Source organism: Vicugna pacos, chromosome 2 (genome assembly GCF_048564905.1).
Source record: "Vicugna pacos chromosome 2, VicPac4, whole genome shotgun sequence".
In the NCBI taxonomy this organism is placed as follows: Eukaryota; Metazoa; Chordata; class Mammalia; order Artiodactyla; family Camelidae; genus Vicugna; species Vicugna pacos.
Window position 1 is genome coordinate 66246885 of NC_132988.1, and position 7849 is coordinate 66254733.

The following is a 7849-nucleotide window of genomic DNA, read 5'->3' on the forward strand; positions in this document are numbered from 1 at the left end:
GTAGTTCCAATGAAGTGATAAGGGCAAAAGCTTGATTAGGAAACAAGTATAGAAAAACATTTCAAGAGTTTTGCTGTGAAAATTAACAGAAAAAGATGATGTCATGAAGATTTTTCTATAATGGGTAATTATAAACTGTTTATATGTTAATAGGAAAGAGTCAATAGAAAAATAAAAAGTAATTATGTAGGAGATAATGTAACTGTTAACACGATATACATAAGTGTGTTAGAAATGATGGGATTAATACAAAAAGAAAGGGTTCAGCCTTAAGAGCATGAAAAGTTCATGTTTAGTAACAGGAGGGAGGCAGGGTGTGTGGTGAGGTAGGAATGTTGGTGAGCGGGTGGTAGTATATGTTGTGGAACTTCTCTTTGATTCTTATAATTCAAAGAAATAAAAAGTAAGGTCATTAACTGAGAGTGAGGGAGGAGTAGAGAGCAGGGGATGAATGAGAACAGCAAATGCAGTTTGCATTATTCAGGAGAATGAACCAGTGCATGGAACAGCAAAATACGGTAGAATGGGCGCAGCATGACTCTCCAACTTGTTTCATGGTCATGATTTTTAAGTTAGAAAAGTCAGAGTGAGTGCTTCTCCAACCTTGTACAGTAGCACAGGTGATGTCAAAGAGTTGAATTTAACCAGAACTGGAGGTCTGTGTGTGAATGGGACAGAGTGAGGAGAACAACAGTGAGTGGAACACTGCAGGTGGTATGGTAGATGGGGTTGGCCAGTGTTTTTATCAGCTTCCTTCACGGAGCCCTCTGATACTGATGGAGCCGAAAAGTTAAAACCTGCATTTCCCAGATGCCCTTGGATCTCAGTTCCAGATGCAAAACTGGATCTAGAGTAAATCTATTCCTGAGAGAGACAGAAGCTTTCTTCCTGCTACTTTTGTCTTTTTGTTGTTGTTGTTTTTGTTTTTTTGTTTTGTTTTGTCTTTTCCTCTACCAAGTAAGGTTGTAGAGTCCGGGAATTTTCAGCAGCAACAGTTAGTGCTGGGAGGAAATTTCAGCAGAGACGGTGGCCAAATTGTGTGTTAATGCATCCATTTAACAAATTTGTATGTGCGTTCAGAGACATTTGGAATAGCAGGTTTCCTGATCACAGACACCTAAACTTTTGTTCACAACTACAGATCACAGTTTATGGTCTTGAAATACATGGTTCAATATTGCCTCCTAATTCCCTTCTCTCTTGATGGTGAAAGAGTTTGTAGTTGATCTGTAGCTGATCAGTCACTTGTGACTTTCTAGTACATACCCCTAGAGAATGTCCCTGGACACTTACAGTGATCTTATATACCAGCTGTCCACAACAGTCCTGATTGCAGACTACTGTCTATTGCACTTCATTTTACTCTCCAAAGTGTTCTGATAAAAATGGTAAAATGTAGTCACTGTAACCCTTTTGAAGCCCAGCCTAGAGAATGTGAATAATGTTTTAATAAGTGCTACAAGTTAAGAATTCAAAGATCCATTTTAGATATGAATGCTTCAGTAAATGTAAGATTGAAACCATTTTTCCTAAATTTTATAGGTCTTCCCATTGAATTTAATTTGTAAATCTTGAGTAAAAAAGATAACAAATTTATGTTCTATATAATTTCATGATGTAGAAGATAATATTGGCAATTGTTTGCCTACATAGCACACTGAAATCCTATTGTACATATAGAGATTACTTCATTTAGGAATCTTAGTGGAATATAGAAATACTATCAGAAGCCAGATACATTTTCTATCCTCTAGTTGCTAGAAAGAACCAGGCTCCGCTAATCGGCTGCATCTACCAAAGATCTCTGAACCTTAGGTGAGCCAAGTAAAGAAAAAAAATAACTCATGAAATCCATTCTAGGAGAATGGTAGCTCCTTCAAAGATTTCCAGAAGCATTGGTTGGATTAGACTAGCTTTGGGGGTTTATTTTTAGCTCTATGACACATAAGTTTGTTTATCTGTCCATTTTAGAGATATTTAAAATGTTTCCATTAGCTTAGTCAGAATTGGTTTTTGTTTCAGCAATAATGATATTAATTTTATGATAACTATAATAAATATCTTTGGTGATTTTTCTTATTTGTGTTTCCTAAAAAAAATAAATAAGTTGCAAAATGGACAGACAGGAAAGGGAGAAGAAAATGCAGTCAAGGTCAGATTTGAAATTTTTAAAGCAAATTTTTAAAGAAAATAACAAATCATGCAACCAGGATCATATTCAGACAGTAAGTTGTAGCTTAGACTGGTATGTTACTTACTACTTCTTAATATCATTATTTATCAGATAATCTTTCCCAAATCCAGACACCTGAAAAATAGCATTTGTTTATGCCTTGATTAATTAGAACATCTTATAGGACAAAGGAGATGTTTCAAAATCACATTTCCATTTGAAATTTGAAACTCTTCCATGAACTGGGTTTTTCCAAAGGATCTACCTCTCTGAACTTGTTTCCTTTTCTATTAAGTTTGAGTAATACTCACAGCAAAGAATTAATGAGATTAATTGAGGCATCTTTAAATAATCAAATATAGTACCTCATTTGTTAACTTCCCTTCCTCTTGCTTTTTTTCAAAAGCAAATTTGAAGTAATTTTAATTTAACAGCAAATTGAAGACTTACTCTGATTTCATTTAAAATGCTAATTAGATAACATTTTGTACACACTATTAGCATTATATTAATATTTTATTTTTATGGTATTAGAGTCAGGATGAGTCACTACCTTCATGTTTCAACTTGTCAGAGTAAAGGTTAAATTTTTGAAATATGTGTAATATTTCAATTCTATCATTTGCTTATTTGTTCATTTATCCTTAATCAAATAATATTTCTTGTTGCTACACTTCTTGAATAACTTCATATGTTCTACCAACTTCAGTAATATTTAAACATTCCAGTGTTTGCTTTCTCCAAATCAACTTCCCTTTTCTGTTATTTAATTTTATTTTTTTTTAAATTTGATTGACTCATTTGTGAAACCCAGCTCTTTGTCATGTCCCAAATCATAAGACGGTTATTTTTTAAACCAGAAATGTTTAATTATTTTATTATGAGGCTCTTTCTTTGGAAATAACTATACTTTGCTTCTTCTAAGTTGGAAGAATTTATTCCATTTGCCATTTGAATAAAGGAAAACATATCATAATAATAACTGAGATATGTTTAGGAGCTGTATTTCAAAGTTTTGCCTATTTCCATTCTAAATGAAAGGCACTATAAATATCACGCTTACCAGTGAGTAAACAGAGTCAAATCAAATGGTTAGAATTTTTCTGGCTGAAATTTATATTTATTTCAGGAATGTGAAATAAAATCCATTTTTTATCCATGCTTACAGTTTAAGATATTTGTTTTTTTTAATTTCATATAATTTTATTTTACGTAAATAATCTCCATTAAACTAAAATATCCATGATAATCAGAATTCCTTATATGAAAAGACAAGAAATATTTAAATTGAAAAGATGAGCATTGTTTTAAAACCACCATGTTCAGAGGGCATAAGGATGACTGGAGGGGTAAATCACATGCTCTGGTTTTGAGAGATGTAAATGATTGATTTCAGTCACATCACTGTAGATGGAGTCAATAGTGATAGGACTGCGTCTGCATAGGAGGGTCATAAGCGGGACTCTGGCAGTGTATTCCAAAAGGCCTTCAGGAAACAAGCCCCAAAGGAGCTATCCATCTGGAGAATGATGGAAGCTTTGTTTTAAAAAACTATTCAGTGACTGCATGAATTGAATACGACACTAAAAACACAGTATATGGACTGATCCATCCTTGTGAAACAATTTGCATTATTGCCCTTGTCCATACTTGCCTCAAGGACCTTTTGGGAGTGATCTACTTTCTCAGCTGTGGTCACAGATTTGCATATTCATACCTTGGGAATTAACATGCTGTGGACTAGCTTTCCGCAAACATCAAGACTCTTTTAAGTTATCTCAGGATCTTGTAAAACATAGTTCCTACTTCAGGTGAGTCTGGGGTGAGGTTTAAGTACTTTAAGCAAGCTCCAGGGTGACACTGGCATTTCTAATCCATAGGTCACTTGGTTCAAAGCTTGTCTGAGTAGCAAGCAAGGTTGAAAGGAATCAAGAAACATAATATAAAAGAAAACTGAAATAAAAGAGATACTTTATCATTACACTGAACCACAGAGACCAAAATGTGGAGCCAACATGAAAATACTCTCCTTCTCCCTTTCCAGGTTCCCTTTTCCCTCTTCTGGCTTAACTTGTTTTATTTACTTCTTACATGGGAATAGCTATTGATTTACCAGTTTAGATAACTAATAATCTCTTACTTACAGGTACATGATAAATCATTAATTAAGATCAATAGGAAATTAAAAGTTCTTCTTATGTAAGATTTATCCATCTTCTGCATGTAGTAAAATCATCAAGTGAGAAACCTGGAACAATTATTTCAAAATCTATCCCATTATTTACCATTTAGGTGATGTTAAGGAAGTGAGTTATTTTTTGGTTTTGCTTCTGTTTCTCTAAATACAAAATGTTAAAGATGCTGTGTGCACTAAGTGACATCATGCAGGTAGTGTCTGCTGCAAATCTGATACTTAGTCCATGTCTCTGTCCAATATTTCTTAAACTATCTTTAAATATTGTGTTCTTTGATAATCCTGAAAGTATTGTGACACAGATCATAAGAATATTTTTTCCTTAACTTCATTTTAAATCAGTGCAGTTTTGGAAAAAAAATTATTTCTGATTAATTACTACTTTATTTAGCCAAGTGGTTTTTAAGAAATGTCTAGGTATCTAAGAAGAATTAGTCATCTTTAAGCTTTAAAGATCTCATTGTAGCCACTATATCCCTCTCAAAACAGAAAACAGTTTCAGGACAAACCTCACCTCTAATCTTTAAATGATTCACTGTTTAAAAAAATTACAGAGAAGAGAACACCTTTGCAACATGTCGATGACTAACATACTTGGTATTTTTTGGGTGCTCATTCAACATCTCTATGTGAAATAATTATGAGGTGCTTAACCTGGTACCTGACAGTAATATTTTCAGAGCCAGTATTTACCAACTATATGAATTACATACACATGGAAAGTTACTTCTTGTTGTCAGTGGACTCTGGCAAGTAAACCCGGACCTGGCTACTCGTTCATACTCAGGAAATCAGGGGAAAGAATTCTTTGTAGATCGATTTTTACATTTTGAATATTTTCTCTCTTTCCCCTCAACATAATATTATAAATTGAACAAAATACACTAAAGACCTAACAAAATAAAATTGTGGATTTCTTTCGTGAAGAACAAGGGAAATACTGCCTTATCAACTCATAATGCTATCATCTCAACGCATAACAGCCATGGACTCTGGCTAAATTTATCAAATGCACATATGTGGATTCCAAATACAAATGTGTCCATAATGTAATTTTGAACTAAATTTGTTCAGTTTAATTATAATTAAATAAGCACTTTAAGGGCTTTTGTTATAATATATGTAGAGGATTTTAAATACGAGACCATCTGAATTTATGGCATTATTGTTGGAAAATTTATTCTCTATTTACAATATTAAATAAGTCAAAACATTTCAAGGGTAAATAAATAAAGGAGGCAATCAGAATTTTGTAGAGTAAATTTGAGGAAAGCAATTCTTCTCATAGAAATTGATTTTATATGCCAATACTTAAAGGTTGATCTTTGGATAATTTGAAAAACAAAACAAAACAAAGCAAACAAAACAAAAACAATGGCCAAAATCTCCAGTATAAGAACCCTGATGCAAGGAGTAGGTACCTAGGCAAATTTCCAGTGTTAACAAAATTGAGGTTCAGAAACACAAAATAAGAAAGGACTCCACTTCCAAAGACCTCAGAAACTAGAGGAAAATGAACCCAGAAAGTCCCCCTTAGTCTTACTGGTTAAGATTTATAACCCATGTCTGAGTAACAAGCAAGTAGAACTTATGTTAGGATTCCTGTATATCTTTTGATGTTCATTTTATATAATTATGCATAGCAAACTGTGTGAGGCTCTAGTGAGAGTACAGGTTCATTTATTCTCAACAGGTTCACTAAGGACTTTACAAAGTCATCATAAGAGACATCTCCACTTTCTAAGGAGATATGGAACCAGGTGGAAACCTTATCTAGAGACTTCTTGATGCATGTTGTCTGTCATTCCAAGCTGTGCTATCATTCCAAGTTTGCTACAGACTCATTGTTTGCAGATCCATTTGGTATTGGCATAGGCCCATATTTAAAGTCCATTTAATTGCAGAAGAGTTATTATTTGAATATTATGAAAATTTGCTTCTCTCTAGTAGTCAAATAAATGATTTTCTCCTGATTCATGTCCTATTAGGGTATTTCAGTTGGATCTTATCTCCTGTAACTTGATATCCTTTGCAATATTCTGCATCTAAATACTCTGTCCAAATGGTACATATCTCCATAAGAAAGGACTATTGTATCTCTTTTGTTGACAAAAAAGGCAATTTCCCAAATAGGGACAAATCTAGGCATGGAACTCTCTTATTCTACTGGGAAGAAACAGAGCTCTTCGACTCTTCTTCTGTAAAACTACCAAGCATTCTGTGGGGATTAACATTTCTTTTCTCTCTTATTTCATTATCTTACGACTTATGTAATTCGTAGAATAGAAAGAATGCATCCATTTAATACCTTTCTCTGTATGCTTCCTCATCAACAAATTGAGGACAATACTGTATTTCAATGAATTGAATATACTGTTACTGTAATGCACATCATTATGTACCACAGAGAAAGACAAAAGCAATCGATTAAATTATTACACTACACATCACGAACAGTATTGGACATGTTGATCATTTCCATAAATCTACTGCTACTTTGAAATGTCTTTCAAATATTCAAGGTGTTTGGCAATTTCTCTTGCCTTTAGTAGCACTGCTCTGTCCGTGATAGGAATCCTTCTGTGTTTCAGGAATAAAGAATTATACAGCCTCAAAGCTGTGATTCTCAAATTTTAAGCATCCAAATCACCTGAGGAGCCTACTAAAAAGTAGATTCTAGTTTACCAGGTCTGAATGAAGCCTAAGGCTCTGCCTTTAAAACAAGCTCCCAGCTATCTGGGACCACACTTCGAGTAGAAAAGGTGTAACACACTTGGATGAGTCTTCCAAGGAAATAAGGAATTGTGTCATTTTTCAAATGGCAAATATTTGCTTCACTATTTCTTTTTCACAGATTGTTCTGTTTCTGTGTCCTTCTGGATATAAAGTAACTTTCTATTTCAATGTTAACCCAGAGGTTATTGTTTATGAAGTACTCTAAACAAATAGCATACCAAGAGCCTACCTAGTTCAACTGAAATGACAGCGGCTGGAAAAGCTTTAGCCAAAGTTGTGCCATGGAGCGACAGTGGTGAACTGCCCCTGAGACATGCTTCTTGAGAGCAAGGGCAGTTGAGAAATCCCCGTACCATCTTGTGTTCCGAGGAACAGGCTCACCCTGCCCTCTCATATTCCAGCGTGGAAATCACCTCCCTTCTTCCCCAGGATGCCCTGGCTTCCCTGCCTCAGTAAGACACCAGGTCTTCTTCCTCTACTCCGAGGCCATCCTCAGTAATGACCACACTCCCTACTGCAGCAGCCGGGATGCAGTCTGCGTAATTGTTCAGCTCATACTGTCACTCACAGCAGGCAGTTTCTATTTTCAGACTATCGCACAGTGGATAAATACACGGACCCTAGAGTCAGATTAATTAGTTTTTCATCCTGGCTTTCCTGCTCATTAGCTGTGTAACCTTACACAAGACATTAAAGCTTCCCAAACCTCCAAATCTCCATTTCAATATGACTAAAAGCAGGAGTGT